At 36.7% G+C, this 17692-nt stretch overlaps 1 long non-coding RNA gene across 1 annotated transcript in view; it reads right to left on the bottom strand.

The window, feature by feature from the left end:
* Positions 1–17692, bottom strand: part of LOC118151532 (uncharacterized) — a 133594-nt gene that overhangs the window by 67830 nt on the left and 48072 nt on the right. Inside the window, exons 3-4 of the long non-coding RNA XR_004739892.3 lie at positions 16599–16705; positions 14611–14691 (exon numbers count right to left, since the gene is read on the bottom strand). This is a non-coding gene — a long non-coding RNA (uncharacterized LOC118151532). The remainder of the gene's footprint in view (positions 1–14610; positions 14692–16598; positions 16706–17692) is intronic.

The raw sequence follows: 17692 nt of genomic DNA, 5'->3' as shown, positions 1-17692 counted from the left end.
TCCCATCTCTCAGATGGGTCCATAAGTGCCTTCCAGGAGTCATGAACTGGAGGAAAAATCCTTTGAAATCTACTGGAACCAACCCAATGCCCATCAATGATAGACTGGATAAAGAAAATGTAGCACATATATACCATGGAATACTGTGTGGCCATAAAAAAGCATGAGTTCATGTTCTTTGCAGGGACATGGATGAAGCTGGAAACCATCATTCTCAGCAAACTGACACGAGAACAAAAAAACAAACACCACATGTTCTTACTTATGAGTATTGAACAATGAGAACACATGGACACAGGAAGGAAACATCACACACCGGTCGGCCTGTTGGTGGGTAGGGGAGCTAGGGGAGGGATCGCAGGGAGTGGGAGGATTGGGGAGGTATAACATCAGGAGAAATACCTTATGAAGATGATGGAGGGATGTATGCAGCAAACCACCATGGCTTGTGTATATGTACATAACAATCCTGTATGATCTGCATATGTACCCCAGAACTTAAAGTATAATAAAAAGACCTAAGATACTCAAAAGAAAAAAAGAAAGAAAGAAAAAGAACTCTACCTGGTATTCTATTGTACTGTAGCTGAGCCAGGACTCAAACCACAAGACACAGTCCTTTCCATTCTTCCCTCCTCTTTTGAAAGCCAGAGGAGCCTCACCTCATAGCCCCTACTACCACAGGACACAGGGAGTACTTCCAGACTACTGCTGATGTTCCTTTAAGGCCCAAGGGCTCTTAAGTCAGCTTGAGGTGAATGCTGCCGGGTTTGGCACTCACCCTTAAGTGCCTTGAGTGGCTCAGGGCAGGTTTAGGAAACTGTCCAAGAGTCAAGTCCTGGAATTAGGGACCTCAAGATCTCATTTTGTCTTTAGACCCCTATATTCATGCTAGTACCTAAGCCAAGTAAAACAAAGTTTCCTTTACTTTCCCCTGTTTTTCTTAAGCAGGAGTTTTGCCCTGTACTCACAATGGTTGGTAATGTACCGAGTCTCACATGAAGCCAGCAAATCTTAGAGACTAACCAAAGGCCCTCAACGTAGTATAGCTGCTGGTTACTCAGGGCCTAGGGGCTCTTCAGTTAGCAGTTGATGAACGCTGCTGGGACTGGGTTCTTTCCTTCAAAGAAAAGAGTTTTCTTCTGGCCCAGGATGTGTCTAGAAATGTCATCTGGGAGCTAGGCCTGGAACGGGGGCCTCATGACTCTGACTAGTGCCCTATCCTGCTGTGGCTGAGCTGGTATCCCAAGATGCAAGACAATATCTTCCCTACTTTTTCCCTCTCCTGTCTTCAAGTGGAAGGAAAGAATCTCTTTCAGAGCCAGGAGATATGCAGCCTTGGGCTAGGGTGGGGTGATGTTAGCACTCCCTTAGCTGCCCTGGTCAGTGTCTCAGTAGCTCAGGTGACCCCTCTCCCCCAAGTCCAGTGTCTCTGGGTCTAGTGTAGCACTAGGACTTGCCAAAGAGTTTCAGTCCTTATGGCCTGGACTGCCTTTCAAATGTAGTTGGAGACACAGAGAACTGTAGCCCTTCAGTGGTGAGGTTTATGAGAACTCAACTTCTGACCCACTGGCATCCTCAATTACCTTTTGGTTAGCGCTGGTTTATATCCTCCCTCTGTGAATGGGCATCAGCTGATCTTGGTTTGCTTTTACTCTCTGTTCTACCAGGACAGAAATGGGTTCAATGACTCACAATTACTCTGCTCTCTCTCCCACAGCACCCAGAGACACTCCACCTACTATGCTGCTAATGCCAAGGATTAGGAAGGGGTGACATTGGTGATTCAGGAATGCTTTTTCTATCTCTTCAGTGCCTCTTTCGGTGATATAAAGTTAAAACTATGTACTATGAGTGCTCATCTGATTTTTGGTTCTTATGAAGGTGTTTTTTTCTGTGTAGATAGTAGTTGCTAACTTGGTGTTCTTGTGGAGGGTGGAGACCGTTGGTGGAGCCTTCTATTCCACTATCTTGCTCCACCTTCTTCCCTCACCCATTTTTTAAAAAACAATTTCCTAACCATGCTTGCAGGGAAATGGTAAAATGAATCATTAAGAGTTTTACTTCTTCATTCTTCAATTTCATGCAGGAAACCAAGTCAAAAACATAAGTAAATGGCAATTTATGTAATTGACTCAGAATCAAATGAAAAACTATATTTCAATACAGTTTCTGTAATTAACTTTCTCTCTGCCAAGAAAATATCTGGGCATATGATATGACCCTTATCAAAATCCAGTGAGCTAAAGTGGGGGAAGGAGGTAAAAATGTGTCAAACTTCACAGTTTTGAAAATAATATTCAAAAGAAAGCTTTAAAGAATTTTATTCTTATACTACATGCACAATATCTCAGAAGTTTCTCACTATACTAGAAACCCTAAGATACTTTGAAGTTTCTTGGAACAAAGACCCTTTTTTATTTCAGTGCTGACACATGAATATAAGAGAACTCCAGATTTCCCTTGAAAGTCTCTTGTGTACTATACGAGACTGGAAGAGTTCTGATGCTGCTGAGTTCCAGTCTCTTTGCTAATATTAGTTTATTATCTTATAAAAGAGAGTGAAACAAGCCATAAAGACTCATCCAACTTCTGATTGAATTTTCAGGAGTGCTACATATTAAATGGAGTATAACTAGATAGCAGCAAAGAAAATAGACTATTCTTCAGTTTAATATTCATTTTTATCTTATCTTACTGATTAGGCTGGGACAAAAAATACTAAAGGAAATAAGTAGCTTAACGTCATGCAGTGGGGTTTCTTTTAGTGTAATTTCTATGGATGAAATAATCAAATTGCCAAATACTTTTTTAAGGACGTACCTTGGATAATTAATTAGTTTTGCTTTTCTTGGTCAAATGTTCATATTTCTTTTCGCAAGTAAATATGGTTGAAGACAACTGTAGGGGAGCTTTGCTAAGTAGAACCAGGGGTTCTAGGTAAGGTATCAAGTATGACACTAATAACGTGGTGGTATATGAAGCCTAGTTTCTTAGAATGAAGTCCCTTTCTTGTTTCAATGCTGATAATGCTGTTTCTGACCTCAGAAAGAGGAAGAACCACATAAATAGTTCTTTCAATAGCCGGGTGTCCACCTCATTCTTTATTGACTGGGCATAAAATGTCATATTTCAATATGCCTAGTAACTAAGGTAATTAAATAAGATAATAGAACTTTTAACACAAACTGCATAGGGACTTTGACAAATTTTCAGATTCAAAATCAGGCATTGATTTTTTAAGCTTATCAGCATATACTTTAAGTTGATTGTCTCAGACATGGGTAGTTCTTTCCATTCAAACTAATTAGATACAGGCCCAGAACGTGTTTGACTGTTAACAGGTAAAGTGAACGTATCATTATTATAAAGGAACATGAGAAGATGTGATATCTGAAGCTGCTATACATAACCCTGCTACTATATCAGAGGACCCATCTAATAACAGTTAACCCAAGAAAGACAACAGAGTCAAGTCAAGAAGTTAACAGAACCACATTCTCATGACATGATTTGATCCTCTTACTTTATCTAAGACAGCTCTACTCCTGGGATTCCAAATATCTAAGACAACGAAAAACCTTTTGCTTCAGCCCTTTTGGGTTGGTTTTTCTGCTACTTGCCATTAAAATCTTTCTATGCATACAAACGTTTAATAAGGAAAGAATATAACTAAATAGAAGGAAGTGGTCAGAAAATTGTTAACTGAAATTTTGCTTCCTCTGATAAATTAGAAAACTAGACCATGTGCTAAGAGTAAGATAAAAGTTTAGTAGCAGGGTGATTGAGTTTGTAGCCACTAAAAGAGGTATAACTGGGCAGTTATTGCAAACCCAGCTGAGATACAGGACCATGAATTTGTAGTGACACAAATTTATGTAACTGTTTCATTTTTACCCAGTAACATTCAGACTCTGGAATATAGAAACAAATTATTCACATAGCTAGATTGTTACAAGGCTGGAGTTTCACAGGGGATAAGAAGAAAAAAACAAAGATAACTAAAATTTAAAGGTCAGAAAAATCTAGGTTAGATAAAAGAAAAGGAATTTGGAAAAGAATATATTGGCAGATAGATGATTTGGGATTCAAAATTAGGTATGTTGGGAATAATAGTAAGATAGCGAGGATGACAGTTAATGTCTGAATAAGAAACCTGGAACACACTGGGTAATCATACAATATTTAATAAACCAACTATTTGCAATTGTTTTTGCATGGGCAGGATGTATAGAAACTGCAGGAATAATACAATTTGCAAAAGATAACAACAGCAGGGTACATTCCCATATTTAAACATGAAGAGGTAGGTGGAGGAAATAATTGTCAGAGCCAGGAATAGACACTTATATTGGAAAGGCCTCCTGATAATTTAGAGCAATCTTGCATGAAAGGTGCAGGGGGAATAAGTGCCTTTATTTCATTCTTTATTCTCTCTCTAATCTGCTGATTCCCTATGTGTGAGCCAAACTGGAAGCCAGAGAGAAAGGGAGCTCATCACTGATTGGTCCATTTAGGTCAAACACTTGGGGAACAGAGAAGGGTAGAAAAGACTGGATGAAAGGTTCAAAGGGGTAAGCAAAATATCCTCAGCAGAGGTTTAACATTTAGAGATGGGGTGTTTTGATGGACTGAAAGTTCTGTATGTAATTTTAGGTAGATAACTAAAGTGGGATAGACTAGATGAACACAGCAATTGACAAGGCCTGGGTATTGTTAGGTTCAAAGACTGTGTGCTTGGCCAGAGCTGCTAGTAGAGGCACAGCTATGGTGAGTTTCTGCTTATTTAAAACAATATTTAAGCAACTTTTAGAAGAATAAATAAACAGACCTTAGGTATACAGATGTTTTAAGGTATTAGGAAATAGACCTTTTGTTGTTTAAATCCAGACTTTAGGTCTCAAGAGCTAGAATAGATATTAGTCACTAGAGGGTGAGATTTGTAGGATATAACACAGGCCTTATAGATCTAAACGACCTTCCACTATTCCCAACATGATCACCACTTGCTCTCTAAAGTCCTTCCTGGTTGTTTTCTACATAAGCTCACATCAGAGTTATGGGTTTCAGGAATTCAGATTGTAAATTCAACCCATGATTATTTTGTCAATAGACAGATAACATGGGGATAATATCAATTTCTGAACAAAGGTGGAATAAACCTCATAAAACATTCAGACCTAAAGGTTAAGAAAATTTTTAAATTAGGTGTCTCTGAAACACCTTTTCTAGGAATCAGTGTTTCTCTGAGACTCAAAAAGGGAAAGAATCATACTCAAAAAAGAACTCAGTCTTGTAGTGAAATCAGATGAGAAGAAAAGTGGGGGAAAATACTAGTCAATGATCTAGAGGAAGAATAATCTCCTCAGAAGACAGGTTAATAAACTGAAAGTCTAGGAAGAAGTGACTATGACTGGAGCAGGAAGAACTCTAAAAGAAGGGAAGGAGGCTCTCAGAGTGCAACAGCATAGCTACCCCCAACAGAAACCCATGCAGGGAAACCCACGCCCATGCAGCAAGGAAGGAGGATGCAGAGGAAATGTTGTTGCTTCCTTGTGGTAGCACAGGTTATTATTTAAGCCTGCAGAATTCCAAACTGGAGAAAATACCAGGTTTAAAGTGGGGGCACATGGCAGAGAGTGTTGGCCCTAAGTGGGCCTCTCAGGACTCTAGCTATGGAGGCAGCGAAGGTGGCTTCATTTACTTCAGGTATTTGCTGAGGTGGAGATACTGATTGAGATAAATGTAGATATTAGGAAGCAACTCCCTCAGAGGAAGAATCCATAGGACAACAGCCACTGTAAAAATAGCTTAAAAATCCCTTGGGATTCTGTTGGAGATGAAAAACCAGAGAGGAAGAGGAGGGGAGAGGGAGATGGGAAAAAGGAGGGAGAAAAGGAGAGAGCGAATTATCTTCTTTAGAGGAATCTTGATTTCTTGGAGCAATGGGCTGAAACTGAGAAACGTTTTTACATTTAATATTTTTCTCTTTTCATTTTCTGCTGTACAGACATCAGGCTTTACCCTGGTTTCAATATATAGATGGAGGGAATATTCACAGAACAGGCTAGTAATTCAGGACACAAATAAATTGGTTGGAGCCAATTAGAGAAAGACAAGATATTTTCACATAGCTCATGGCAGGTGGAAAAAATAACAAGTCCCTATTTTGTCAGATCCCTATTGACTGTAATAGGGATGGTACCATGGCTGAAAGGCTGAAGAAGAGACTTGGAGCCAGTGAAGACACACAGGGTTTACTGAGGGCACTTACATACAGGACAGTTCAGTGGCAGCAGGCTGGACAGGAGAACCACAACAGCTGTAAAAAGCATGCAGTCTATATACTATTTCCACTTAGCACCCTCTCCGTAGCAACCTCTACTGACAACCTTCATTCAACCCAAATGAAGGGCCTCAATCTCTTGTGTGGCCCACATTCCAGGGGATGGGCCAGAGCTTCAGATGTTTGTTTCTCACAGATAAGAAAAAATCTCCAGGTTAATCACTCCTGAGTTTCTTAGCTCAGAACTCTGAACACATATTCTTCTCAAATAATTCTTTTCAGAGTATGCTGAACTTACTGCTGTCAAGTGCATCTGCTATACAGTCCTATACTTTTGATCATACACAGACTCTATCTTACCTGCCCTAGAGCAGCTAAGGGAAAATGTTTATAACCTTGGGGAGAGATCTGTGGAAAGGTAAAGATGACCAAAGCTTTGGAGAAGTTCTACAAACATGTAACTACTTATGAGGGGATATTGAAGTTTCCCAGGCAGTACAGTCTAATGGACCATCTTCCAAAGCTCTGAGTGGTCAATCCCCAGCAAAAATCCTTTTAATGAATAAAACATAATTTGTCACCATTCTTCTTTTTTTTTTTTTTTTTTTTTTTGAGACAATGTCTGACTCTGTCACTGAAGCTGGAGCGCAGCAGTGCAGTACTGGCTCACTGCAGCCTCAACCTCCCAGGCTCAAGAGGTCCTCCCACCTCAGCCTCCCAAGTAGCTAGGACTACAGGTGTGTGCCACCATGCTCTGCTAATATTTGTATTTTTTATTTGTAGAGATGGGAGATGGGATCTCACCATGATCTACAGGCTGGTCTTGAACTCCTGGACTCAAGTGATCTACCAGCCTCAGCCTCCCAAATTGTTGGGATTACAAGCATAAGCCACCATGCTCAGCTTATTCTTTACAATAGTCTCAGTTCTATATTGTTTTGGGCCACTCTTTTCAATTCTCATTAGTTTGGTTCTTATTCTGTTCCTAATTAGGAAATATCTGATTGTTTTAAGTAACAAAGAGTTTATGGCATCGACATACCATTTTAGAAAGCCATAGAGGGTCTTTATATTAATTTCATTATGCTAGTGAGCTCATTTCTCCTTTTACTAAATGTTCTTTTCATATAGATGATCTTACATATGTAACAACACATACCTTACAATAAAAATTTTGGAAAGATATCTTTAGCCAAATTGATGCTAGTGGAAGATTATTTGAGACAAATAGAATCCTTAAAATAAATTATAGGAAAAACTAGAATCTTCTGAAAATTATATAAATCAGGGAAAGAACTAGAACTACAAATGTGTCAATTGAAGACTATCAAAAATTGTGTCAATCAGAATGTGATTTGCTCCTTTTTTCCCCTTACTGTTCTAGAGCAATAAATATTGGATATAACCCTTAAATGACTACCTAGACAGATGTTCTTAATTTTGGTGGAATACTGAAATCACCAGGGAGCTTTATAAAATACTAAAAATCCCAGCTTTTTAAAGAAAAAATACTGAGGCTGTTACTTTTCCCTGAATATAATTTTATTACAGTACCTATTTTTATATTTATCTTTTCAAATTTTATCTTTTTATTATTCTTAGTTATTTGACACATTTTTCCTTTACCTTCTAAGACACTTGAGGTATGGGACTTATTTGTCTTTGTATCGTCAATGACTGCTATAGAAAGTCTACTTAATACATTTTTACTGTATAAATGCATAATAACCATAATGCTTAGAGGTACATTTCTGTTGAAATTAGACAGCATGGCTTCCGGCTTTTAGCACTTGTTAGTATTCTGCTTACCTCCCATCAAGTGAGATACCTGAACTTCTTTAGCAGACAGAACTCAAATATTGTCCTCTCTCTGGAGTGTGCTTAGAATCATAAAGAAGTCAATGCAATGAGTTAATGTCTATTTTTCCAATTGCCTTGGATATTCTAGAAATTGTGATTTCAGTGACTCAAGGCTCTGTATTCACTAAATATTCCTCAAATTTTAGAATCTGCTTCTCAAGTTTTGTTTGTAAAAATTACAAATGCTTATCCTTTTATGATATCATTTTATTAACTGAGCATCACTAAAGATAATCAAATTTAAATTTTTCTTTTCACCAAGGGGAGCAATGTGATTTTCAGATATACTAAATTTCTAGCAGCTTAGAAGTTATGTCATATAATATGGTAAATGAGTGTTTGTTTATACATATACCCATAGATAGACATAGATAGATGATAGATAGGGAGATAAGTGTAGTGTTCTGTTCTCATACTGCTATAAAGAACTACCTGAGACTCAGCACTTTATAAAGAAAAGAGGTTTAATCGACTTACAGTTCCAAAGACTATACAGGAGGCGTGGCAGGAGAGGCCTCAGGAAATTTACAATCATGGAAAAAGAGAGAAGGGGAAGCAAGCACATCTTCATATGGTAGTTGGAGAGAAAGAGAGAGAGAGAGAGAGAGAGAGAGAGAGAGAGAGAGAGAGAGAGAGAGCGCAAGCGCCAAGGGGGAAGTGCTACAAACTTTCGAATAACTAGATCTCATGAGAACTCACTATCACAAGAACAGCAAGGGAGAAATCTGCCCCATGATCCAATCACCTCCCACTAGGTTCCTCCCCCACATTGGAGATTATAATTCAACATGAGATTTGGGTGGGGACACAGACCCAAATCATATCCTATCAGATAGATAGAAGGACAAATAGATAGTTATGATAGATATATAATTCTGAAAAATTTTACATAAAGGATGTGTTTTTTGAAGTCCAAATCCAGTCCATATCTAAGAATCCAAAACTGAATAGGAAAATGCTCTTCAAACTTCTAACCAGGCATACAAATTCTAGTTAAAATAACTTAAAGCTAAGAATTAATCTAAATATTTTATTTTCATTTCTGTTAAAAATATTCTAAAATTCACTACATACTACTAGAAGAGGCATGACATAGTAATTGAGCTTTTATAAGTAATGATCTTTCAATAGCTCAGTATCTCATTATGTCACAAAATTACACATCTAAATAATACCCTAAGGGATTGTAGAGTCCAGACCCCTCATTTTGTAGGGAAGAACTTCGACAGTATAAAGGACCTGCCTAAAGTTACACAGAAAGTAGGTAACAGAACCTTGATTAAAACCTTTCTTCTCTTTCCAGTTCCAGTGCTAAAAGTAAAAGCAGCCTCTGAAATAAGAAAGGAAATGACCCCCACTCTCCCTTATGATCTGCACCAACCATAGTAACCCATTGTTCAGCTGATGCTGAGAAAGCTCTGAGGGGTTTAAGTTTTATTTCCCCTGCTGGCTGCACCTGCTTCACACTCTTTCATTCGTTCCCTTTCTGTACCTACCCAGGGAGCACAATGCACCCTTGTAGCAGGATAGGAAGCAGAAGACAAAGGACAAAGATCTCAGGTTTCTCCTCTGAAATATTAGATACTAGAAAGCACTGGAAAAAATATACTCAGCGGTGTTTTGAGTATATGTGATGAGGGCCTCGTGCTTAAGAATCACCTGCGGAATTCTTCAGAATCACTTCAGAATCAGAATCACTTCAAATCAGAATTCTTCAGAATCACTTCAAATCAGAATCACTTCAGAATCACCTGATTTTGCTCAGCAAAATCAGGTGTTTAGCACTTAGCCCACACCTCCAGAATCAGAATCTCAAAGGCACTGTACCAAGAGTTTGCATTGTTAATGAGCTCCCAGAATGTTATATGTGCCCTGCAGTTTAAGAACCACAGGGGTACAAAGTGTAATGAGGAATTTTTTTAAATACTTCACAAATTTTATATATAATACATAAACATTTTTAGAAAATGAACATCCATGTACATAAAGAGGGAATGAATTTCTACCCAAGTATTTCATCCCGAGAAAAGTAGTTTGTGTGTGAAAAATCAAATTAAATTTTCAGATGTGTCACTTTTTGAAGAAATCCAAGAAAGCACAAAGGAATCAAATTTAAATTCAAATCGATTTGTAAATGTCATAATGCTTAGATATAAAATAAATATTTACATATTATTTGTTTTACTCTAGAGTAGCAATAACCAAAGAGAAGATACAGCAAAAGATAAAAACTAATTCATAATAGCAACTAAGAATATAGATATCTAGTAATAATATAAATAAGAACATTATAATCCCTTATAAAGAAAACAACTTTACTTGGAAAAAATAAGAAAAATATTGATGAAACATAGACTCATTCTATTCTTAAAATATATAAATGTTTACTTTAAAAATAAAAAGTCTTGCACTGTTATAAGTTGAATTAAATTCCCATGAAAACAAAGAAGACAAATAAGAATACATTTTGAAATTATAAATGACAAGGTTTATAAAGTCTTATCCTACTAGATAAATGAAACAAAAAAGCTAAGACTTAAAACAATAAAGCACTATCAAAAATAATACACAGTCAATGGAACAGAACACATCTCTTAAAAACAGAGCCTACTATAGTAGTTCTCACACCTAAGCATTCACAAGAATCATCTGAGGAGCAAGGAAACACTGAACTTCTGGGCTTCAACTCAGAATTTCTAAATCAAGACTCTAACTGGTCCCAGTCCTACACTCCGACATGAGCCCAAACCTTCCTGACAATTTTAACCGGAAAGAAAATAAACCAGTCAACCATTTTAGTGGCTGTAATCCCTGAGTAACTCATGCAAGAGGTGTAATTCATACCAGGAGGTGTATAAGCAGGGGGGACTCTGCCTTTTTCAAGAGCAGAACAAAGAGAATCCTGAAACAAGAAAGAAGATGAGAATATGCAACTACACCATTCATGAACTAAAATAACCTGATTATGGCATCTATAGGTTTACAAAAACTCAAAGGAGTGCTTGAATATACGTGTCTATACAGACCCACAAAGTTTTTTCTGTTGTCTCTTTTTTTTTAACTCTACTTATTGGGACATTAAAATAAAGTATTTTGAGTTCTCTCTTTAGATATAAATCCAAGCGTCCATGTCTACGTATTTATTTTTACTTACACTGCCTTCTCGCCCAATAAGACCTTAGAACAGTTTTACGGTTCTACCAACAATAGTGCCAGGGCTTCCATGACTTTTGATTATCAAATTATTCAATACATTGAGTTACTATCATGAGCTAACATAATAGGCCTTTACACAGTTCGTTCTTAGTAATTATTCAAACACCAGTTGGCTTTTTTCAGGTGTATGTGAACCATATTAAGCAAGTGTAATCATAATTACACAAAAATCATAGTTTATATTCTGCTTTATTGTATGGAAATCAATTGATATAAGGGTTTTTCAATAATATGAACTGTAATAATTGGCATTTTTAAAAAATCATGTTAGAAATCTACATCATGCCACAAACTTACTTTTAAAAAATAAAATCAGATAAAATTTTAAAATTATGGAAGTTTATTGCTCATCCAAAAAAAAATTAGTTCACAAACCAGGACAACACAGGCTGACAGCCTAGGAAGCTTTCTAGAAACTTTTAAAATGCAGTTTATAAAACATAAAAGAGAAAATATTTCGACCGTTTTCACAACCGGCTGTTATACACTGACATTCTTTCTAAGGCAAGCAGGGCTATTTAAGTTGATCTGTCTGTAGCTGATTGGTTTAGTTTCACTGAATCATGCTGACAGAATCAAAAGCTTCCATTTCATGTTTGTTTCTTATTTGAGCCAGCATTTCGGGGAAATCAGAGAAACTTAAGTTTTGGCTACAAGGCTATGGGCAGTTGGCCTGGGGTATATCCAAACCGTGGCCTTCATTTTAATTTTTCTTTAGCATACTAAATTTTATCTAAATGAAAGAAATAAATATAAGGAACTCCAAATAAAATTAGAAAATATGTTTGAGGATCATAAAAATACAAAATGAATATAAAAATCAGAGGATTTTGATGGCACACACTGAACCTCTGTAATTGTCAAAGCAATGAAAGATAGTGACAAATACTAGTAAAGATTGGATCTCAATAAAATCTCAGAAAAATTATAATTTTAAAAGAAAAGAATCTAGGCAATTTTTTTCTTGAAAAACTTTCTTAGATAACATTTTGTCATTGTTAATATGCAGAATGCTTACTAAGAAGGAAAGTGATTTGTCAGGAGCAAAAGGTATTAAAAAAATGGACTGCTACCTCACTCCTGGCCTCATCAATTCATTTTCAGGAATTAGAAGAAAGACAGCATGTACAAAATGACTATGACCATACATCCTTTTAAGCAGGTAGTGTCCTGTGGCCAACAATGGTTATAATGCTTAGATGTAAAATAAATATTTAAATGTTACTTGTTCTACTGTAGAGTAGCAATAATCAATTGGAAGATAACACAGAAACTAAATGGTCATGGCAGTTAGTCTATGAAGCCAAGGCAGGGGTGTGTAGGGTTAGGCCCAAAGAAGAACAATTTGGAGGTAAGGTGAAATCAAGCACAAAGACAAATCTAACAGAAATATCCAATAAGGGTATATTACCTGCATGAACTTGCAGGCACCCATTGCTCTGCTCTACATTCAGAGGCAGTGTGATCTGACCCTTAGCCAGCACTGCCTGCCACATGCTTTTCCTCTGTTGCTAGAAGGGTAACAATTGGGTATAAAGAAATTGAATGGAGAAAATATCAGGCACCAGGTGGGGTCAGCAGAGTCTTAGGTACAGGTGTTTCTACTGGGCTTATGGCTTTACTGGAGTCAGGTGGGGAATGCTTGAGCACACTGAGTTGCTTAGAAGGAAATGAAAATATAAGACCATTATCTCTGCTTGGTAAAACTACACGAGTTTTTATTTTCTTCTTTATACTTTGCAAAGTTAAAATTCAGCAATGTCTATTTTATTTATTGTCTGAAAGATCAGTCATAGAATAGAAAAAAAAAATCCTCCTTTGACATTAAGTTTGAACATTTTATTTCTGCTTTAGATTCCTTATAAGAAAAGAATGATCATGAATGTTTTCTAAGGGGTTAAGCACTTATGTGAAAGGACAGTAACTACAGAAGGATGTTTTCTCTTTTCATAATAGTCTATGCTGCTGAAAGTCCTTTGAGAGTGCTAAGTACCAGGAAATAAATGTGATTCTTTTCTAAGTCCCATCTCACAAGCACTTGCTTTGTTTCCATTTTCTAAGAACAAAGTTCGTGATAGTGATAATAGAGAGGTAATGGAGCAAATGCATACTGTAAAATGAGATTATAAGAAATTTTTCTGCAGTAAACCAAAGAAAAGAAAAGCCCCAAGACATTGAAGCAATCCATAGTGTAAAATGCAATAAATAATCTATGGTGCCCTATAATCTTCAGGGACTAACATTTTAAATACTTTTTATACATTGAATTGGCTAATTATTAATATTGAGGAGCCCATCAATAATAAAATAGAATAAAAAAGAAATATAACATGAAATAAAGCTTTGTTTGGAAAGAAATTCATGGGGAAATAATTTAAGAAAGCAATGGAATAGATCATTATATTGACTAATACAAGAAAAGCCAAAAATTATTTAAAGCCTTCTTGCTATGGATTATTTTGTAATTATGTGTTAAGAAGACTCAGATGGAAAACTAAGTTTTCTTTTTCTAGTGAAATGGGCTGCAGCAATCAGTTTTTCCCCTTTCAGACTCAGTTTCTACATCGCAGTCATACCACAAAATTTTGATCAGAATCAAATAAGAAAATGTGTGAACATTCTTGTTATGTGTAAAGCATTCTATCTAATAATGTTTTATAGCTATTGTCAAAGGTATATAAAACATTTAATGTAAAATGAGATTCACTAAAACAGTGATCTCCTTTTCTCCTACAATTTTCTCCACCCTCTGAGAAAGACACTGCAACATTCCTCAGAATAATAAGATTAACCAACATTTAAACAGAGATCACTCTAAATTGGCTTCTTTCTAAATTCAGACTATTATGGAACCAAGGTATTCAATTTTTTTCCAAATATCCTCCCTTTTTAGTTCTACTGATGAGTATATTAAGCTCTTACTCATATATAAATATAATGTAAACCAAATAAATTATAATGTAAAAGCAATCATTTGAAAGCAACATTCAAAATATTTTCTGAGATAGATTAAAGCACTATTTCATAAGAAGTGAGTTTCTCTTTCTCCCTTGATTGCCCTAAATATCTGGTAAATAACATTTTAAAATCATATTTAGAACATTGTCTCTTGATTTATGACTACTTTAAATGTTCATTGACCATTTAAACTTCAAATAAGCCTAATCAAAACAGAGTTAATACTGGAATAAATTAGGCTATTGTGTTTAGTAATTAGTTATTTATAAGGCATAAGTCTCTCTGCATACCTGGTTGGGATGCAGGAACTGTTTTCTCCTCTTCTGCCAGCCCACACAACTGTGAGTTGTTTCTAAAGAAAACAGTAGCAACTAGGAGAATAGAAAAAAATGAGTTTGCTGTAATGCACTGTCTTAATCATTTGAGGCCGCTATAACAAATTATTATAAACTGAGTGGCTTAAACAACAAAAAATTTTTTTCTCACAGTCCTGGAGTCCAACATCAAGGTGCTAACAGAACCAGGCTTATAAGGACCCAGTTTCTAGTTTGCAGACGGCCATCTTCTCTTGGATCCTCACGTGGCAGAGAGCAGAGAGAAAACAAGCTCTCACCCCTCTTCTTATTAGGGCACTAATCCCACTCACGAGGACTCTACCCTCATAACCTAATTACCTCTCAAAGGCCCTGCCTCCTGACATCATCACATTAGGAATTAGGGTTTCAACGGATGAATTTTGGGAAAGGACAAACATTTGACTCATACTATGTATGTTCCCAAGATGTGGCAGTATTAGCAGAGAATGACTGAAGTCCTAAAATATGTTCAGTGCTGTCCTTAGCTTCGGGAGTCAACAAAAAATAAGCAAGATAGCTGCTGGCAGACAGGAAGAAAGACTATACAACAAAGAAATATAATAAAGGATGATGAGCAAACAGTACCATCTACTGTGGAGGTTCTCAAGGCACCTAATCCAGTGTAGGAGTTGCCTAAATGATTTCCAGAGGATGAGAGCAGATGAGGCAAGAGGCTGGTGTTCTAGGCCAAGGAGGTAAAGGCAAACGTGACTTGCTGAGGAATGGAAGGACCTCACATTGACACAAGTTTAAAAAGTGTTTACAGGAATGATAAAACAAGAGGCTATCAAAATAAGCAAGAGTCAGAACTTACGAGGGCTTTGGAAGTCATGTCTAGGAGTTTGACTTTTTCTAAGAGGCTCAGAAAGTCAGAGAAGGGATTTAAGCAGAGTAATATAAAGATTTGTTTAATAAAAAATAAAAGTAACAAGAGCTGTCATTAAATGCTTTCTGGGACTAAATACTTAATAAACATCAACTCCTTTAATCTTTACCATAAGACTAGGAATTGGGTAACAGAATTATTCTCAGTTTCTCAATTTAAAAAGTTAATTTTATAGAGGATGATTGCCCAGAGTTCACACAGCTAGGATGTGGCCGAGCCACAGCTTGAGCCCAAATCTGTTTGAGAGAAAGTAGGGGGTGGCGGGATAAATATTAGGTTGAGTCTTGCTAATATTGTTTTCATTGCTGAAAACAGCAATTTCACATGATTTAATCTGTCTTAAAAATCCCACACCTGAAATTAACTTTCAATTTTAAAAATTGAGCTGCCAAATGCAGATTTTGAAAGAACAGTGATGTCATTTGAAATTCTCAGTCCAAATTATTTTGGCAGTCTCAGACTTTGTAGATTTAAGCCCAAAGGTCTCTGGCTTCACTGTCATCTCTCTCCACCTCTGTCATTCCAAGTCTTTTTTTGTCTCTCGCTTTCTGCAATTCCCTGTCAGCCAGGAACCTGCTGACTCTGTCAGTGTGTTCCAAGACCTTTGTCTCCCCTGCATTATTCCCAATGTTTCTATTCTCAGTGTGTTCTTTATAAAGTAAAAACGAACTGGCTGGGTGTGGTGGCTCATGCCTATTATCCCATCACTTTGGGAAGCAGAGGTGGGCGGATCAGGAGGTCAAGAGATCAACACCATCCTGGCCAACATGGTAAAACCCCATCTCTACTAAAAACACAAAAATTAGCTGGGCGTGGTAGCGTATGCCTGTGGTTCCAGCTACTGGGGAGGCTGAGACAAGAAAATCACTTGAACCCAGGAGGTGAAGGTTGCAGTGAGCTGAGATCACACCACTGCACTCCAGCCTGGTGACAGAGGGAGACTCCGTTTCAAAAAAAAAAGAAAAAGAAAAAGAAAAAAAATAACTGATTGCAGAGCACGTCTTAGAGACTTTCCCTATTATCTGAAGGGCCTTACAGAGATTCCGTGGAGTGATGTACTCCCCATTCCATTCTCCAGAGCTCTCACGTGTTGCTGCTTCTTCCATCTCTGTATCCTTTACAGATCTCAACAGATCTCACCATCTAAGCTCAAATAAAGAGAATAAAAGATGTGGGTGCATTGTAAGTTTCATGTGAATCCTACTTTCCTTCCCAAGAAAGACAGCTACCTGATCATAAATATCAACAGATAATATTCCACTTAGAAAACAATCTTTGGAACTCATTCGAAATTCTAAGCAAAGATAAGCAATTAGATTGATCAGTAGGTGGGTCCCAATAGGGCCCAAGTGTTGCCTTCAGTTTGATCAGCTTTTGACAATTATGTTGTAGGAGAATAATGCCATTCTCCTTCCCTCATTATAATTCTTTCTTTTCCTTTGTCCTCTTCCTCTGCCAACAACTCCCAGCAGGAGTTGGTTCACCCTAAGTATTCTGCTCAAAAGGACTTTACTGTTTTGTAAAATTCATACGTGTTCACTATAATATGTTGAAATCAAGAAATAGACATTTGTATAAAGAATTAACCAAAACATTCCAAATAACACTACAGAATTATATTAAGGGATTATCATTCCAGACATCTCTTGATGAAGATTTACAGATCAAGGGGTGGATAGGGAGAAGGATAAAAAAAAACTGGTAAATAGATATATGGATAAGTGACTAGGTCATTAGGGAGGTAGGAAGCTAGATGATAGATATATAGATAATTTGATAGATTGATAGATGGCAGACTAATCAAAAGATAAAAGTAATTTTAAAAAATGATTATCCTATACATTATATTTTTTAAAAGAAAGTATTAATTTTTCCTTCAATTAAAGAAGAAACCTAAGGGAAACTGAAGAAAAAGCAACTGCTAGACTTTAAATGTATATTTTTTAATTTCAATATATAACTTCCTTTCTCCTTTATGAATAAAAAACATAGACAGGAAACAATACTAAAAGTCTAGAGTGTTTATGTCTTTTAAACAACATGTTTCAACTTTAGAGAGAATAACTGACTCCCTGCTTCTACCTATGAGAAAATTAGCACTCTTACATAAACTTTAGTCTCACTTCTACT

The sequence above is a fragment of the Callithrix jacchus genome, chromosome 2 (genome assembly GCF_049354715.1).
Source record: "Callithrix jacchus isolate 240 chromosome 2, calJac240_pri, whole genome shotgun sequence".
In the NCBI taxonomy this organism is placed as follows: Eukaryota; Metazoa; Chordata; class Mammalia; order Primates; family Cebidae; genus Callithrix; species Callithrix jacchus.
The sequence above is the reverse complement of the archived record's forward strand: the minus strand, read 5'-3'. Positions and strand labels throughout refer to the sequence as shown.